General features: G+C 40.5%; 1 pseudogene; it reads right to left on the minus strand.

Annotated features, from left to right (window-relative positions):
* LOC127676045 (vomeronasal type-1 receptor 4-like) overlaps positions 1-18,695 on the minus strand; it is a 41,259-nt pseudogene extending 22,564 nt beyond the window's left edge.
* Between the last annotated feature and the right edge of the window lie 625 nt (positions 18,696-19,320).

A 19,320-nucleotide genomic window follows, 5' to 3' on the forward strand; every position in this document is an offset into this window, starting at 1 on the left:
GTGGCATTTTGAACATTGTGGCAATGGGGTCGTACTTATTGCATCCGCTAAAATCCCATTCTCACTGGTAAATATTCACCTCATTCTATTTTGTTAAGAGTTAAATGTATAATGACAAACATTTTTAAAAAGATTCATATGTGTTAATTGTATATGTGTACTGTTCTGTATCTTTCAAGTCCCACAGCCTTTCTTACATCTTTGTGTCTCTTGGAGTGGATCCGCACAAGACTTAAAGATAACACCAGTGCTGAGGTTTCACTGATCTGACTCATTCTTAACTCAACAGTGGACTCAGTCTTATGCCACCCAGAGAACTGGATAATAGTAGCTGTCTTTCCTGTGTCCAGCTCTCTTAATTGTGCCTGACTATCTTCTATCTTCTTTCTGTCCCCTTATATTCACTGATGTATCAGCCAGATATGATAAAGTGTCCCTAGTAACTCCTTGTTATAGTTTCTATATGCTTGGCCTAGGGAGTGGCACTATCAGAAGGTGTGGCCTTGAAGTAGGCGTGGTCTTGTTGGAGTCAATGTTTCACTGTAGACATGGGGGTTAATACCCTCGTCCTCGGGGCCTGGAAGCCAATCTTCTCTTTGCCTTTGGAACAAGAGGTGGAACTCTGAGCTCCTCCTCCTCCATGTCTGTCATGCTCACACCTTGTTGATAATGGACTGAACATCTGAACCTCTAAGCCAGTCCTGATTAAATGTTTTCCTTTCAAAGAGTTGCCTTAGTCAGTGTCTGTTTCAAAGCAGTAAAACCCTAATTAAGACCCCCCTCAAAGCCAGGCAAATAGGGGCATATTTATCTTGTACTGATTCATATGTGTACATTTCCTATCAATTTTTCTGCTTCCAAAGTTCTCACTTCAGACTGATTTTCAGTGACCTCATTAGACAGGTTAAGAGGGATGCTTTCCATCTGTGTTCTTAAAAGTCCCCCAGGTAGGCATCTCAGTTAAGGTCTTCTCTAATTTCACAGTACTGGGTCATAACAAAGATGCCACGTCACACTCCATCCTTTCCTCTGTATGGAGGAGACGCTAGATCTTATGGTTGTTTTCTACTGCATTGTGCACTCATCTTCTTGAATTCTGGAAGATATATTTGAAATGGCAGACATGTCTTTTTATTAACAATGATAACAATTTATGAGTTATTGCTATATTGTTACCTTGACACCTTCTTTGATTTTTATAACTATATGATGTAGAGAATAACATTATTTTCACTGTCAAGACCAGATCTTAGAAGCACAAGAGTAAGCTGACTCTGTATTTGCAAAAGCTCTTTAGAGGCAGAGTGGAGACAGCCAAATCTTGAACATGAGTAAATGTGGTCCAAACACAGTCACCTCAGTCTGTGCTTGCAAAGCCATTAGAGATGTTCTCAAACATATTCTAGCCTTCAATGCACTTTTTGCTCTGCATTTTGGTTGCCTTGTTGATACTTATTGTGTGCTTTAGTTATAGAAAATTTTCAGTTGAGGGATCTTGAAAGGTGGTGCTGTAGAGAGACAGAACACTTAGTGGTGATGCAGAGGACATGACTTTAGTTCGCCAGGCCCACATGGTAGTGTAGATCTGCCTGGTACTCCAATTACAAGGCATTCACCCACCCTTTCCTGTCCTCTGCAGGCACTGGATTCACACAGCGAGCATTACATATGTGGAGCTAAAACAATTCATGCCCCCCAAAATAAAAAAGAAATAATATGTAAATCTTTTCAAAATAAAATTTCATTTTGATATAACAGCATATTTCACAGGCAAATGACAAATACAAAGAAGGCTTTCAAGATTTTAGTAAAATGCATTGTTATAAGAATGGTGAGACCTGACTAAAGGCTGTCCCATCTCCTAGTTTAATTTTACAAGTATAAGAGATATATGCTGTTTATGATATTTCTGGAAATATGCATTGTTTTCATTGAGGAGTGAATGCTATAGTGTTTAAAAACCGCAAAGAACACCCCTGTGTGAGACAAACATCTACCAATTGGGGAAAAAAAAGTCATTCACAAGGCAAACACCTTTAATTCCAACACTTGGGAGGTAGAGGAAAGTGTGTGTCAATTTCAGATCAACCTGATCCCCATAGTAGGACCACTATGAGAGACAAGATCTTAGATTCTTAATCCACATTAGAGATCCTGACCTAAGGTTGAACTGGAGTTAACCAATGAGCAGGCACCTAGCACCAGTTTCCAAGTTACTCCCCAACAAATCTGCACTTCCAGTTTTCAAGCCTGTCCCTGGTACTTCACTTCCTAACAACCACCAATCAGGAGAAAGGCAAAAGTTAAGTTTATGGTTTGACTCCCAGCACTAATCAATTGTGTTAAAGGGCAACAAGTTGCCATAATGGCACCCCAACCACGTGTGTGCCAATCTAGTAACCTCCTTGCTTGCTTATGATTTCCAATAAAACTATGTCCTGCTGAGAATGCTGGGCTGCATGTGGCTTGTAAATAGAGTGTGTGTGATTGCAATGGAGTTGGCTTTTTAGTGGTCTTGTGGGTTTGGGAACAGGCACAACTATTATAGCGAGGCATGCACAGGCAGGCAACATCTCAAAAGGAAACAGAACAAAACCAAGACAGGATCCCGGAAATAGTGAAGTTCTGGGACCTCAGCACTGAGGAGTGGGAAACCATTGGATTGTAGTACATGATTGTTCTGAAGAACTTAGTGAGGTTGTGAGGAGACGAGGCTACCACACAGCCGTTTGAAAAACCAAGCAAACAAGTGATGGGGGAGGAGGAAAGGAGCAAATAGGAGAAGGAAAAGGAGACCAAAGGGAGAGGGAGAAAATTACAAAGACTACCTGATTTTGTCACACATTTTGATTTCTCCCTAGACTACAGTGCTCACTTAAGGTCCATATTTTCCAAAAATTACATATATGCCCCTACCAACTGAAAGTGATAAGCTCCTCTTAGCCTCCATCTTTACTGTATTTTACTACAGACAACTTCTGGGTTTTCCCTGCCTTCTTTCTGATTCCACTGTGAAGGATTCTACAGAGTTCACTGAAGAGTACCAAATATATCAGGAAGTCAAGAATATTTTTCTTTTTTTTATCGGATATTTTTTTTATTTGCACTTCAAATGTCATCCCCTTTCCCTGTTTCTCCCCCTCCTGGAAACCCCCTATCCCATCCTCCCTCCTCCTGCTTCTATGAGGGTGTTCCTCCACACACCCCACTCCCAACTCCCCATTCTCAATCCCCCTACTCTGGGGCAACTATCAAGTCTTCACAGGACTAAGGACCTCACTTCCCATTGATGCCTAACAAGGCACTCCTCTGCTACATATCATACGCAGCTGGAGTCATGTGTCCTCCTGGGTTGATGGAAGCCAAGAATTTTAATGAGTTTTGAATGAGTACTATGTGAGTAGACTGGATCAGAAGTCAGGGGAGATAAATGCCAGTCTTGGTATTCATTTCAAATGTAGCACTTTCACTGAAGCAACTTACAATGCATCCCTAGGATGTATTTTCCTTCCAGGGAATCTTCAAGCATTGCATTAAACATGCAGAGCTAGGGCTGTGTTAAGATTTCCTCTATGATTCAGTCAGCAGGAAAAGATCTCCCCTATTTGATGCTCTTATTAGGTATTATCTCTTCTCTTAGGCCAGACTGACCTTGGACTTCTTAGGCTACTGGGTACTGGGCCTGGAGACCCTCCTGACCCTTCTTCTATGACTTTGAGAACTAATGAGAAAGTGGTACACTGCTGCCCCCAGGCACAGGAGGTCTGACATAATCCCAACCTTCTTTGTGGTCTTGAGTGTGGGAGTGGAAGTGAGTCTGTGTGTGTGTGTGTGTGTGTGTGTCTGTATTGTGTGTTTTGTAAGCTTGAGAGACTCCTCATCACAATTATGGGGTGAATTATATGTGGTGCTTAATGGTTAAATATTTTCTTTGAGCAGCAATTCTGTTCAAGTGGTTGATATTGTAAACTCTAAATGAAACAGTAGCTTGGGTACTATCTATGTGTGTTTATGAATATATATATATATACATATATATATATATATAAATATATTTGATTTGCTGTGAATTTAATATTGCTGGTCATTCACTTTAAATATTTTTTATTATGAAAGTATTATTCTCTGATACTTTAGAATGATACTCAAGTATGAACTAAATTTTGAAAAACACTAAAAATAACTATCACTCAAGGATGAATTAAAATTTGAGAAGCATTAAAATAACTTCACCTTTTCCAAGAGAGGACTAGATAACCTCGCGGAGAGGCCCACCCATCCTTGGTTCAGAATTTCCTCCCTATTGAGTCAAGAATCTTTCTATTTTGTATCTGCTGTTCTGTCCATTTTTTTTCTTCCTTGGAAACATTTTTCTTTGTTTTTATTGAATATATTCTTTATTTACATTTCAAATGTTATCCCTTTTTCCAGCCCTCCGCCATAGCACCTATCCCATGCTCCTCCCACTACTTCTATGAGGGTGCTCCTCTACCCACCCTTCCCACCTCCTCAGCCTCAAGTCCCCTACACTGGAGCATCTATCAAGCCTTCATAACAAGAAGCATTTGTATAGGAGTACAATGAAATAATAGCTGTCAGGAAACCTGACCAAGCCAGCTAGCTCAGTCAGTCAACCGGTTCTCTAGAGAAAGAGCAAGGATTAAAAAGAATAAAAAAACTATTAGATAACACTGCAGCATGACTCCAGCCAGTCCTGAAGCTAAAAGTCACTTTATTTTTTTTCCAGTCTGCTTTTATATCATTCCAGGTACATACAAAGACTACAGGAACAAACAAAGCATAAACAAAGTAGTCATGTAACAAAAAGGACAAAAGCAAAGTAATAAAGCAAGGCAGGAAACAACATCCCATGGTCAGTATGTTTAGTGGTTTATCAGGATGTTCCAGAAAAATACAATACATTCCCCTGTGGTAATTCCTTGAATCTACTTCATTGTCCCAGCCCAATATCAAATTCCTGCAAAATTCATAGAAGCAGGCCCAAAACCTTTCCATAGAAACAATAAAACTGTGAAAAACATAAAACCATAAATCTGTGACAAAAATCTTAGTTGACTTTTTACTTTAATCAGGTTCTTCTTCTTCTTCTTCTTCTTCTTCTTCTTCTTCTTCTTCTTCTTCTTCTTCTTCTTCTTCTTCTTCTTCTTCTTCTTCTCCTCCTCCTCCTCCTCCTCCTCCTCCTCCTCCTCCTCCTCCTCCTCTTTCTCCTCCTCCTGCTTCTTCTCCTTCTTATCCTCTTCTTCATCTAATTCTTCTTAAGTCATAACTATATAGTACATCAACCCATTGTTTGTACTGGTCCTCAAGTTGCAAAACAGATACTGCCATACTTGAATCTTTCTAAATATTGTCAGCAAAATGGCATCCCAATTTATAGACTCCTGGGCTTAAGCCCAAGTCAACATCCAAAAACTTTCATATAGACAATCTAGAGTTTATTCCAACTCATGGTTTTGCTCTAGAGTGAGAAGACATCTATAACTCACCATTGCTAAGTTCATCTTGTCTCCAATTAACAATGACTGCTGGGCAAAGCAGGAGCTGCAAACTCTATAGAGATGTTTACCTCATGGTCTCAGCCAGAAAAGCAGAGCAAGGATCAGATGATTTCTCAGTTGGTCTTGAAGCAGTTTCTCATCACTAGGCACGACAAGGTCAAGTTTGCCATGATGGAGAAGTAGAAATCTAGTGGCAGAAACATGAGGAGATTCATGTATAGTCTGACTAATTTGTGCTCACTTATCATGGTGATTACCTGGGATAATCGATGGCTTAGTTAGGAGGAAAGGCAGCAATCATCTGGGTTTGGGTAAAAGTAGGGGTTTTTGTTTTGTTTCGGTTTCTGGCTTATGCTGTTTTATATCAATGAGATTGTATTCCTGAAGTGAAACTATTTATAATGAATAAGAAATATGGCTCCAAATAAATGTGAGTACAGTAGAGAGGAGCCCATTAATTGGGTTTGAGGAGCATAATTAAATCTAGTCCATTTACATGTTAGGAAAGAGATTGAGGAATTGACATATGGCAAAGTCTTTAAGGTTTACAGAAGATACCTTAGGTCTGAGATATGTCTTGGTCAGGGAGTTGCTTAGATTGTAATCATGAGAACTGTGTTACATCCTCTCCTACACATTTCAAAACAGGGTTCACAGCACTCTCTTATGATACAGGACCTGTGTGTCAGAAACTGGGGATGATGTTGACTACATGGGTTACCAAATTGACTACTACATGTCATGATTCTATGTCTAGAATACTGAGTAGTCATAATGGTAGGGTAAGGTTTTGATGTTTCAGTATGGCTGGTAGATGTCTACACACAGTATTATACACATAGAATTTCCTTGGTGAATAATGGTGCTTCAGTCAAAATTTTCAAATTTAGATAGACTTAATGTAGATAATTCATTGGATCTGTTTTCCAAATTTGATTGGCATAATTCAGTCATAGACAGAATTAGCCAAGGACCTGAAAAATTTCAAACACACCTCCTAGACATCAAGTAAAAACATTACTTCCTTTTATTTAAGATTTTTTTGTTTGGGTTATCATTTGTTTCCTTGTTCAGTTACTGGGTTGGTTGGTGTCTTGTATTTGTCACATGCAACATGGTTTCCTAATGTAGTCCTGGTTGGCCTTGGAATAAGATGAATTTTTCTCCCTCTGTTTCTCTAGTGCTAGGGTAAATGTGTTGACCAAGACACACTGAGAGTTAAGTATCATGTTCCATGAAACCTTTCATGATTAAAACTGCATTCCAAGTATACTGCTCCCATAATATCATGTCATGAGCATAAGAGCAGAGACCTTGTGCTTCTTTGAGACAATGTACTTGAAGGACCATCAGGTAATGTTAGGGCTATCTGGAAACATAAGCTGGCCCATTTAAGAAAAGCTAATGCTCCTTCAATGAATTTAGCAGCTGACAAAAATACAGTGTGCAGAGCTCACAGGAACATATCTTTGTGCTTCTCTAAGAACAGTGACTCAATATTTGAAAACACAGCATTTCTTATTGACTTTAGGGAACAGAACTAGTGTAAGGCTGGAAAAGATCATTAGACATAAGGCCTAGACAAATGAGCTAACCCGTAGACCAATAATCTTCAGAAGCAGGTTGAGGGCAGGAATCAGTAATCCACAGATTCACTGACAACAGTAACCTTGTGTTGTTTGCAGGTCTGTGCCTCCATGCAGGGGCAGGAAGGTCCCTTTTCAGTAAGCATGCCCTTAAAAGATTTCATTAAGCTTTTGAAACAAGAGAAATCAGCAGCTAGTCAGATAAAGAAGAATTCAAGGACTCAGTGCATATCCCACAAGATATACTACTGGCCACAGGTAAGTAGGGAACCTGAGCAGAAGAAGCATGTTGTGTGGGGTTCCATTTTGGGGCATATTATCATAGATTGTCTTCTTTCCACTAGACAAAAAAAGTGAAAATAGCTGCAATACTTCCTTGGATGCTCTACTGAAGTAAACATTGGTGACAGTTGTACTGGAAATGAGATGCATCCCCTTTTTACCTAGAAAGAGTAGTATGCTGAGCATGAAGGGGGAGGAATTTCCTTTGGATTTTATGGGGGTAACAGAACAAGAATTCAAAGCAACTCCAGTTATCAAGTAGAGTTCCTGAGGGATCATTACATCATGTTCAAATAAGAATATAGCTACTAAATAGTACTTAGCCAATAAAGATGTAACATGTAACTTCCGGATTTCCAATTTTGGATATGTTGAGTAGTGATTGTGTGGGTGATATTTTTTGTCTGTATTTCATTATTATTTCTACAGCATGCATTGATAGTATAATTCTTAGAAGTCATTTCTTGAGTGATGGCTTGCTTTGAGACATGATCTTTTTCATTGGCAGCTTTATACACCAGTCTTTCTGACCCTAGAGATTCCAAACATTGTCTGGTCTTCAGTTCCCATCTATGTGTAGAGGTCCCTTTCAGTAAAATGCCATTCTCTCTGAACTTTTCTACACCATTGTGGATTCAACTCAAGTCTTAAGCTAATTAGGTAAGTGGATCTTCCTCTCATACATCTCCCATCTCTTGTGTACTGCTTACACTTCAAGAATATTTCTCTGTATTAGTAGAAAAACTTCCAAAGTAAAAGGAATGCTACAGTTATCCACAGTGCTTCAGAGGAGCCTCCCCTACCTGGTCCATTATGGTCCTACCATGCTCTGCATAGATCTGGTTTTAGGTTATATAAAAACTTGCAGAGTAGAGGTGATTATATGGAAGATTGCTTTACATGATGAAAAATATTTGACAAAGGCAAATCTTTTTCCATGAATAACAGCAAAAAGAAATAATGTCAAGAATGTTAAATGGAATAAGAGTCATGTTTGAAACAGGATTCTATGCAGATCGGCAGTAAGAGGGCATAGGCTGATTGAGTTGTTGGGATCTATGTATGTGCTCATGATTTCCCTGAGTTACTTAAGTTCCCATATCATGTAGAAGCTTTGAGGATATATTCTGACTTTGCCCTGATGTACCTGGTGCAGCCTTTCAGCAGGCAATCAGACAGTTCCAGTTTCCATTATATAGAATTTCCTCAGCTGAATACCAACATGAATACCAACACCAGTTATGCATTTCCACACTGAGGATTTTATTTCTAGCATATCCTATTATGGACCCAGTCCTCAGTAGTTAGCTTTCTAATCCCATTGCTTATGTTATGTGTTCTCATCTTTCTTTTCTTAGTGATGTTGGGTGATTTAGGTTCTCATGGTTTTAACATTAAAGCTTCCTGTATTGGAGTTTGGGGAATATTTTAGACTTTTATCTTTTGAGATTCTAGCCTTTGAAACATTCCAGAGTTTTAAATTAGAATCAGTGCCCTTTTCAGAGAAATTTACAACCTAACATTGGTGGTTAAGCCCTGTACCGGTGAGAAGCAGAAGATAACAGCTGATAATGGTGTATTACCAGAATGTATGCAACATTCTGGAAACCACTGCACCTGGGATATGTGAACAGGACAAATGGAAGTTCAAGCATTCCCTTTTACAAGGAGTTTTCAATGTTACCTTAGCCAAAAAGAGAGTTTTCCTAAAGTCAGTAGATTAAAACACAACAAAGCAAGAATAAAAAAGACTCACAGAAATCCCAGGATATGGAGGGGAAAATCTTTAATCCTAGCACTCAAAAGGCAATGGCAAAGGTAGGGGCCTGGGCAGGGGCCTTTGTGGGTGCTTGGCAGAGGCAGGAGCAGGGCAGGTGAAGAAGCAGGGGCAGGGCAGGGCAGGGAAGGGGTAGGGGCAGGGCAGGGGCAGGGCAGGGCAGGGCAGGGCAGGGGCAGGGCAGGGCAGGGCAGGGCAGGGCAGGGGCAATTCTCTGACACTGACACTGTCTTTCAAGACCAGGCTTCTGTACCTGGGGGTTGCAACCCCATTGGGGCTGGATGACACTTTCATAGAGCTGTATGTCTGACATTTGTATTATATTTCATAAAAGTTGCACAATTATAATCATGAAGTAGCAACAAAAATAATTTTATGGGTAGGGGCCACATGATGAACTGAATTAAAGGTCTGCAGTATTAGGAAGATTAAAAACCATCATTCAAGAGGTTGAGGGAGAAGGATTCAAATTATCATGCTAGTGAGGGACCATGCCCTAATCCTGTCTAAACAAACCAACAATTATGTTTATCAAGTAATACAGGTGAGGCAATTTGCATAGCTCAGAAAAGGCTTTCCACAGCTGACAAATTACAGTCAAATTAATCTGGTATTAATCATATATATATATATAGAAATACCTCTAATCATAAGAACATTGAAATGTATATACATGTAAAACTTTATGAGGGCAAATCACACGGCAACTTGTTTGTAACATACAGACTTTCAGTATATACAGATGAATTCCACAAACAGAGACTCTGAAGGAAGGCTTACTCCTACATTCTGTAAAAAAAAAATGTTAATTCTCTGAGACTGGAAGTATCCAGTGAGTTACATTTCGACTGGATCTCACACAGCATAATGTTGTTTATAGCTCCAAGCTGTTGTTTATTCCTTCTCAAATGAAAACAATACAGTTCTTCCAGTGTCATTACTGGGCTGAAATGGTTGTAGAAATATAAACTATTAAGAAGAAATATTTGTGATAATGAATGGTAAATGTGACAAGTACGTAACACAGAAATATGAAATTTCACAGTGCAATCATCTCTTATGTATCACTAATATCCTCTTTCAAATAAAATGTATTTAAAACCTGTCATCACAGGCCTGTGGCCCAGTTGCTTCATTTTCTTTGCATGATGATCTCCCCTACTCTAGCTCCTCCATGCCATTTTCTATAACATCCAGTTTTCAGAAGATTCATTAAAATACTTTAATTTGTACAATTATGTTCTTTGCATATATTTATAAGAATATCTCTGGATTCCTCATTTTCCTGAGGAGTTACATGTCTATCACACGTAATTTATAGCAATTTTTCTTAAGAATAAATTCTCTTTTTCTACAAAGATGAAAATGTTCTTGGCTGAGTGCCTTTTGTTCCTCAGAGGATACACACATTGATAATATAAGTATTAACAGTCTAGGTGTGAACAGTGACACTATCTCCATGGTGAGAGGAAACATTAACAAATAGGCATTCTTCAAATTCTGCCATTAGCAACATCCTTTCTGGCCTTAAAAAAAAAACTCTTTTCTCATATATTACATCAGCTTCCTGTTCCCAACCCTCCCCAAGTATATCCTTACCACCTGTCCTGTCACACAGATCTGCCAAAAACAAGGTCCACTGCCCCTGCTGCCTTCCCTCAGAAAGATCTAGCCTGCCATGGACAACAAACTAAGAGTGCATAACAAGTTACAATAAGAATAGACACCTTTGATGGCATCAGGCTGGACAAAGGCAATCCAGTATGAGGAGAAAGTTCCTATGAATAGGCTAAAGAGTCATGCTGAACAGAATTAGAAAATAAAAATCACTGTGATTGAGGAAAACCAGAGCATGAAAATCAAACATGATATGTACTCACTTATAAATGAGAATATCCACTTATAAGCTGTAAAATAAAAAATAATCATGCTACAATCCACAGATTCAGAGAGGCTGGGTAACGAGGTGGGGTGATGTCAGGAAGTAAGTATGGGACAGTGAAAGGCAGCATGGTCCCCAGTACAACTAAGGAAAGAAGCCCCAGAGACCCTGAAGGGACAGTAGGAGCTCTGCCTGATCCTGGATCCAGGCACCTGTCACTAGCTGCAGCCCATTGCCCCATTTGTGGTCATCACTCATGTACTGACAACACCCTAAGCCCTCCACATATAGATGAGGAAAAGGATGTGACCACAGGTCATGTCTGCTCAAGACAGATCGCCATGCTAATGAGCTAGATAGAGGCCTGGAGGGTGCAGCCAATAAGCTTCCCTTCCCAGACACTCCTTCCTGCAAAAGGTGACTTATCTCAGGCCCATTCTGTGAAGTGGGGTGTGGTTCTACATATCCAACTTCTGCCATGACAATAAATGCCTTAGAGCCGTGCATCTTTTCATTGGGATCTTTTCTTGGGGAGCCATGGAGAAGTCCTTCACCTATAGACACAGCTGTCCAACCTCCCGTAGAAGGCATCTGCACTCGCAGTAATGGCTACCACCAAGTTCAAGCCAAGTCTATCACCATCAAGCCAAAGACTCTATCGTGGGACCATCTTGAGCTCCCCCTTGCCCCTACCCCAGGCTAGATCCAGCCCACAGGACCCCACTCTTCTCTAGGCTCTTCCATGGCTCACAGCATCACTTGGGTGTCCCATAGTGAGAGAACCAGATTGCCCCAACCTCTTTGTAAGCCTGACTACCCTGAGCCAGCCCCAGCTGTCCAGCACCTCAGACTTCTCTTCCCCATGCCTGAGCAGGGTCCCAGGGCTTCCCTACTGCCCAACAGGCACCCAGCATTGGCTTGGAGTAATCTCACTCAATTCCTGTGTCCTGCTTCTCTGAGCAGCAGTGCCCTGGGGTGGAGCTGATGCAGGCCTCACAATCCTACATGCAAGGATCTACCTAGCAAGGGAACAGACAATATTTTCTTTTTCTTTCTTCCTTTTAAAAAGATTTTATTGGTTATTTTATTATTTACATTTTTCTTTTTTATTAGATATTTTCTTTATTTACATTTCAAATGCTATCCCCTTTCCTATTTTTCTCCTCCAAAACCCTCCTAACCCAGCTCCCATTCCCAAGCTCACCAACTCACCCACTCCCACTTCCCTCTCCTAGCATTCCCCTATACTGGGGCTTTGAGCCTTCTTAAGACCAAGGGCCTCTCCTCCCTTTGATGTCCAACAAGGCCATCCTCTTCTACATATGCAGCTGAATATGTGTACTCATTGGTTGGTGGTTTAGTCCCTGGGACCTCTGGGGTACTGGTTGGTTCCTATGGGGCTGCAAGCCCCTTCAGCAACTTGGGTCCTTTCTCCAGCTCCTCCATTGGGCCCTGTGTTCAGTTTAATGGTTGGCTGAGAGCATCCCTTACTCTGTTTATCATGCACTGGCAGAGCCTCTCAGGAGACAGTTGTATCAGGCTCTTGCCAGCAAGCACTTCTTGGCCTACACAATAGTGTCTGGATTCTGTAACTGTATATGGAATGGATCCCCATGTGGGGCAGTCTCTGGATGGATTTTCCTTCAGTCTTGCTCCACACTCTGTCTCTATATCACCTCCTGTGGTTATTTTGTTCCCCCTTCTAAGAAGGACAAGAGTCTCCATACTTTGGTCATTCTTCTTCAGCTTGGTTTGGTCTGTGAATTGTATCTTGGGTATTCCTAGCTTCGGGGCTAATATCCACTTATCCGGGAGTGCATACCATGTGTGTTCTTTTGTGATTGGGTTACCTCACTCAGGATGATATTTTCTAGTTCCATCCATTTGCATAAGAATTTCATGAATTCATTGCTTTTAATAGCTGAATAATATTCCATTGTGTCTATTTCTTTACTCTGATAGGCTTCCTACAGTAACATCACGCTATGAAACCATTAAAAAATATGCAAAGGACCTACGTCACATCTCTACAAGCACATTGATCTCTGTGATTCCCTATAAGTCCCAACTATTTGATTTTCTAGCCCATGTTCTGATGGTGTCCATAACCCTCCAGTTCCTACGATTCCTCCCTATCCAAGCTGAATGACTTTCAGAGCTCTGGCTATGTTTGTGTGTAGAACTCTGCTTCTGTTATCATCAGTTGCATAGATAAAATCTCTCTGGTCTCTTTGATGTTAATTATGACAGATTCCAGTCCCAGAACACTTTGCAAGCAAAGCAAACTGGAGGTTGAAGATTTGTAGCTCTGTCCATTTCCCTCTAGGAAGCTGCCAGTGACGGATTCTGTGCTGCTGTCATAGATTCCATGAAGTTTCTATTGACTAGGTTTCTATCTCATCCACAAAATTCTGTCCTTAATTTCTGTCAGTTCTCAAAGTATTTTCACCATTCCCCAACTTGCTCACTTTTATGATCAAGCACTATCTCCCACAGTCCACCTGAAAAATCAATTCTAGTTCACCTTAACAGGGACATCCTTAAGTTTCCTCCTATAGTCCTCATTTGTACCTAGCCTCTCTCGCCCTGTTGATGATAGTATTATCATCTTTTCCTTTTCAACTAATATCAATTATAAGCAAGCTCCATATTTTTCATGGGTCAAGATTACCTCACTCAGGTAGCTCTTTTCTAGTTCCATCCATTTGTCTGCAAACTTCCTGAAGGCATTGTTTTTAATAGGTGATGAATATTCCATTTCTGAAATAAGACAGATTTTCTTTATCCATTCTCAATTCTCCTGTTGAGGAACATCTCAGTTGTTTCTAGTTACAGGCTATAATGTATTAAGTGGCTATGAACCTAGCTTTGTAAGTGCTTTTGATGTGATAGGGCATATTTTGGATATGTGCCCAAATTTGTTATAGCTGAGCTTTTAAGTAGACTGACTCCCAATTTTCTGTGAAATTGCCATGTTGCTATCCAAGAAGCTGTGCAAGACTTTACTACCACCAGCATGGGAAGAGCGTTCCCATTGCTGAGTGTCCTTGTCAGCATTATCTGTCACTTGTGGCTTTCATCATGGCCATTCTGACAGAAGCATAGGAAATTGCAAAGTTATTGTTTATTGCATTTTACAGATGGCTATGTTTAAGGATCTAACAATATTGAACATTACATTAAATGCTTCTTTTGAGATACCTGTGTGGAGAGTTCTGTGTTTAGATTTGTACCCCAGTTTTAATTGGGTTATATGTTTTATTGGTATCTAATTACTTGAGTTCTTTATATGTTTTGGATATTAGTGCACTGTCAGATGGAGGGTTGGTAAAAGTCTTTTCCCATTAGGTTGACAGCCATTTTGTCCTATTGATGGTATCCTTTGCCTTAAAGATATTTCGGTTCCATAAATTCCAATTTATTAATTGATGATATTAGTGCCCATCCCATTGTGTCCTGTTCAAGAAATTGTTCCCTGTGCCAGTGGTTCAGATTGTTCCCCACATCTCTCCTATCAGATTCAGTTTATCTGGTTTATATTGAGGTCTTTGATTCACTTGGACTTAAGTTTTATTCAGGGATGTAATTGTAGATCGATTTGCATTCTTCTTTATTTAGACCAGCACCAGTTGTTAAACATGCCCCTCCCCCAAATTGTGTATTTGTTGAGTCTTTCTCAAAATTCTGTTATCCTGGGGTTGGTGGATTTAATTCTTGGTCTTAATCCAATTCCATTGATCAGCATTTCTGTACTTATATCAATAAGTGATATTATTATAGCTCTGTAGTACACCTAGCCATTCTTTTCCTTTCTTTGCTTTAATTTGTTATATTTTTGGTGATAGTCTATTTATGTATGTTGAAAATCCTAGAAATCATTCTATAGACTAGGTTGGCTTTGAATTCACAGAAGTCTACCTGCCTCTGTCTCCAAAGTACTGGGATTAAAGGCATGTTCCACCATCACCCAGCATGCTGTTCTTAAGAAGCATTGATATTTTGTTTGTTAAATATCTGTGACATTGCTAAGACATGAGCATCAGCATGGGAGTTTTTTGTTATGCGATTTGTACCTTGGGTATTCAGGGCTTCTGGGCTAATTAATATCCACGTATCAGAGATTGCATTCCATGTGTATTCTTTTGTGACTGTATTACCTCACTTAGGATGATATTTTCCAGATCAAACCATTTGCCTAAAAATTTTGAGAATTCATTGTTTCTAATTGCTGAGTAGTATTCCATTGTGTAAATATACCACGTTTTCTGTATCCATTCCTCCTTTGAGGGGCATCTGGATTCTTTCCAGCTTCTGGCTATTATAAATAAGGCTGGTATGAACATAATGGAACTTGTGTCTTTATTGCATGCTGGGGAATCCTTGGGTATATGCCCAGGAGAGGTATAGCGGGGTCCTCCGGAAGTGTCATGTCCAGTTTTCTGAGGAACCGCCAGACTGATTTCCAAAGTGGTTGTACCATCTTACAGCCCCACCAGCAGTGGAGGAGTGTTCCTCTTTCTCCACATCCTGGCCAACACCCGCTGTCTCCTGAGTTTTTAACCTTAGCTATTTTGACTGGTGTAAGGTGAAATCTCATGGTTGTTTGGATTTGCATTTCCCTAATGACTAATGATGTTGAGCACTTCTTTTTTTTTTTTTTATGGATAACTTTGTTTTGGATTGTTTAATTTTTTTAATTTTTTTATTCTATATAATTTATTTACATTTCAAATGATTTCCCCTTTTCTAGCCCCCCCCACTCCCCGAAAGTCCCATAAGCCCCCTTCTCTTCCCCTGTCCTCCCTCCCACCCCTTCCCAGTTCCCCGTTCTGGTTTTGCCAAATTCTGTTTCACTGAGTCTTTCCAGAACCAGGGACCACTCCTCCTTTCTTCTTGTATCTCATTTGATGTGTGGATTATGTTTTGGGTATTCCAGTTTTCTAGGTTAATAACCACTTATTAGTGAGTGCATACCATGATTCACCTTTTGAGTCTGGGTTACCTCACTTAGTATGATGTTCTCTAGCTCCATCCATTTGCCTAAGAATTTCATGAATTCATTGTTTCTAATGGCTGAATAGTACTCCATTGTGTAGATATACGACATTTTTTGCATCCACTCTTCTGTTGAGGGATACCTGGGTTCTTTCCAGCATCTGGCAATTATAAATAGGGCTGCTATGAACATAGTAGAGCATGTATCCTTATTACATGGTGGGGAATCCTCTGGGTATATGCCCAGGAGTGGTATAGCAGGATCTTCTGGAAGTGAGGTGCCCAGTTTTCGGAGGAACCGCCAGACTGATTTCCAGAGTGGTTGTACCAATTTGCAACCCCACCAGCAGTGGAGGAGTGTTCCTCTTTCTCCACACCCTCTCCAACACCTGCTGTCTTCTGAATTTTTAATCTTAGCCATTCTGACTGGTGTAAGATGAAATCTTAGGGTTGTTTTGATTTGCATTTCCCTAATGACTAATGAAGTTGAGCATTTTTTAAGATGCTTCTCCGCCATCCGAAGTTCTTCAGGTGAGAATTCTTTGTTTAAAACTATTCTCAGCAACAAAAGAAAATCTGGGGGAATCAGTATCCCTGACCTCATAGCAGCCGTATTTATAATTGCCAGATGCTGGAAAGAACCCAGGTATCCCTCAACAGAAGAGTGGATGCAAAAAATGTGGTATATCTACACAATGGAGTACTATTCAGCCATTAGAAACAATGAATTCATGAAATTCTTAGGCAAATGGATGGAGCTAGAGAATATCATACTAAGTGAGGTAACCCAGACTCAAAAGGTGAATCATGGTATGCACTCACTAATAAGTGGATATTAACCTAGAAAACTGGAATACCCAAAACATAATCTACACATCAAATGAGGTACAAGAAGAAAGGAGAAGTGGCCCCTGGTTCTGGAAAGACTCAGTGAAACAGTATTTGGCAAAACCAGAACGGGGAAGTGGGAAGGGGTGGGCGGGAGGACAGGGGAAGAGAAGGGGGCTTACGGGACTTTCGGGGAGTGGGGGGGCTAGAAAAGGGAAATCATTTGATATATAAATAAATTATATCGAATAAAAAAATTAAAAAAAAAAAAAACTGAGGAACCCCTGAACATTCCAGCCTCACCAAATCCCTTGGATGAGTAGATGGCTATGGGATTTCGAGAGCGCACCAGAGTGATGTAGAACTCCTCTGGTATCTCAGTAACAATGAGGATTTTGTTGTCATTGGGACCCCGAGAATAGAGCACACCTTTTGGGGAGTATTTCAGCTTCTCTGTGGTGTAGAATCCCATGCCTTGGATAAAGGCTCCCTCAATCTGCCCGATATCCAGGGCGGGGTTAATGCTGAAGACAGCATCCACAAAGATGTCGGTCCTCAGGAGCTTGTGAGCCCCAGTCAGACAGTCCACTTCAACCTCAGAGCAGGCTGTGCTACAGCATGTCCGGTTTTCTGAGGAACCGCCAGACTGATTTCCAGAGTGGTTGTACCCTCTTACAGACCCACCAGCAGTGGAGGAGTGTTCCTCTTTCTCCACATCCTCACCAACACCCGCTGTCTCCTGAGTTTTAAACCTTAGCCATTCTGACTGTGTGAGGTGAAATCTCAGGGTTGTTTTGATTTGCATTTCCCTAATGGCTAATGATGTTGAGCATTTCTTAAGGTGCTTCTGGGCCATCCGAATTTCTTCAGGTGAAAATTCTTTGTTTAGGTTCGTACCCCATTTTTTAATAGGGTTATTTGGTTCCCTGGGGTCTAACTTCTTGAGTTCTCTGTATATATTGGATATTAGCCCTCTATCGGATGTAGGGTTGGTGAAGATCTTTTCCCAATTTGTTGGTTGGCATTTTGTCCTTTTGACGGTGTCCTTTGCCTTACAGAAACTTTGTAATTTTATGAGATCCCATTCGTCAATTCTTGATCTTAGAGCATAAGCTAAAACCAGACACACTGAAACTAATAGAAAAAAAAAACCTGGGGAAAATCCTTGAGGACATAGGCACAGGGGAAGAGTACCTGAACAGGGGAAGAGTACCTGAACAGAATGCTAAACAGCATTAACGTACAAGGTTGGGGTGAGAATTGTGGAGAGTATCCAAGACTCTGTAGAGGAACTTGAAAGGCTCTGAGAGCATGGCAGCTGGGATCTGTTTTTAGGGTGTTAATAGGCACCTAATTTAGCAAGTTGTCCTGTGTGTCTGTATACCAATTTTTTTTTTTAATTTGGAAACTGTCTGAGAGGCTGGGTGGTAGGGGAAGCCCCTTTAGGGAAAAGTCCATAAACCTTTCCTATACTTTAATTGCTCTGAAGTTTAGTTTCTGTTCCACGTTACAATAAGTTTTCTGCTCCAAAGACTGACAAAAAAAGTTCCTGTTCAGATTTCTAATTGCTTCCTTGGGGTAGGTAGCTCCTGTAATTTACACATCTTGGGTTAATAGGTTATATATATATATTTTTATGAGAGGAAAGTGATAAAAGTTACAGAAGATTCTTGTGGAGATGCTGTTATCAGGGGTCCAGAACTGGGTTAAAAATCCCCAACCCTCTGGGAAAGAACACCAGGAGAACATTACTCCTTTCAGTGATGGGGAGTATCTCACTATGGTTTCAGCAGAGACTCACCTCTCAAGGTTACAGGCATAACCATGGTGTCATCAAGCACTGAGATAAGTGAGCACAGCACAGGAATAGTAAACGTAAAACACATTAGAAAGTAATTCTTGAAGAAAGCAGACATGTGCTCTTAACTTCTTCCTGAGTATCTCTCCAAATCTTAGTTGTACTTAAAATATGTATTAAGAATATATTTCAAAATCTCTGCTGCAAACAAGAATGATGGAAGAAAGAATAAAGGGAAGAAGGAAGAAATTTTAAAAAAAGAAAGAAAAAAGAAAGGGCAGTGTGCTGGCAGTGTTTGTGTGTCAACTTGACACAAGCTGGAGTTGTCACAGACAAAGGAGCTTCAGTTGGGAAAGTGCCTCCATGAGATCCAGCTGTAAGGCATTTTCTCAATTAGTGATCAAGTGGGGAGGGCCCCTTGTGGGTGGTGCCATCTTTGGGCTGGTGGTCTTGGTTTCTATAAGAGAGCAGGCTGAGCAAGCCAGGGGAAGCAAGCCAGTAAGGAACATCCCTCCATGGCCTCTGCATGAGCTCCTGCTTCCTGACCTGCTTGAGTTCCAGTCCTGACTTTCTTTGGTGATGAACTGCAATGTGGAAGTGTAAGCTGCATAAACCCTTTCCTCCCCAACTTGCTTCTTGGTCATGATGTTTGT

This window comes from Apodemus sylvaticus, assembly GCF_947179515.1.
Source record: "Apodemus sylvaticus chromosome 5 unlocalized genomic scaffold, mApoSyl1.1 SUPER_5_unloc_1, whole genome shotgun sequence".
Classification (NCBI taxonomy): domain Eukaryota; kingdom Metazoa; phylum Chordata; class Mammalia; order Rodentia; family Muridae; genus Apodemus; species Apodemus sylvaticus.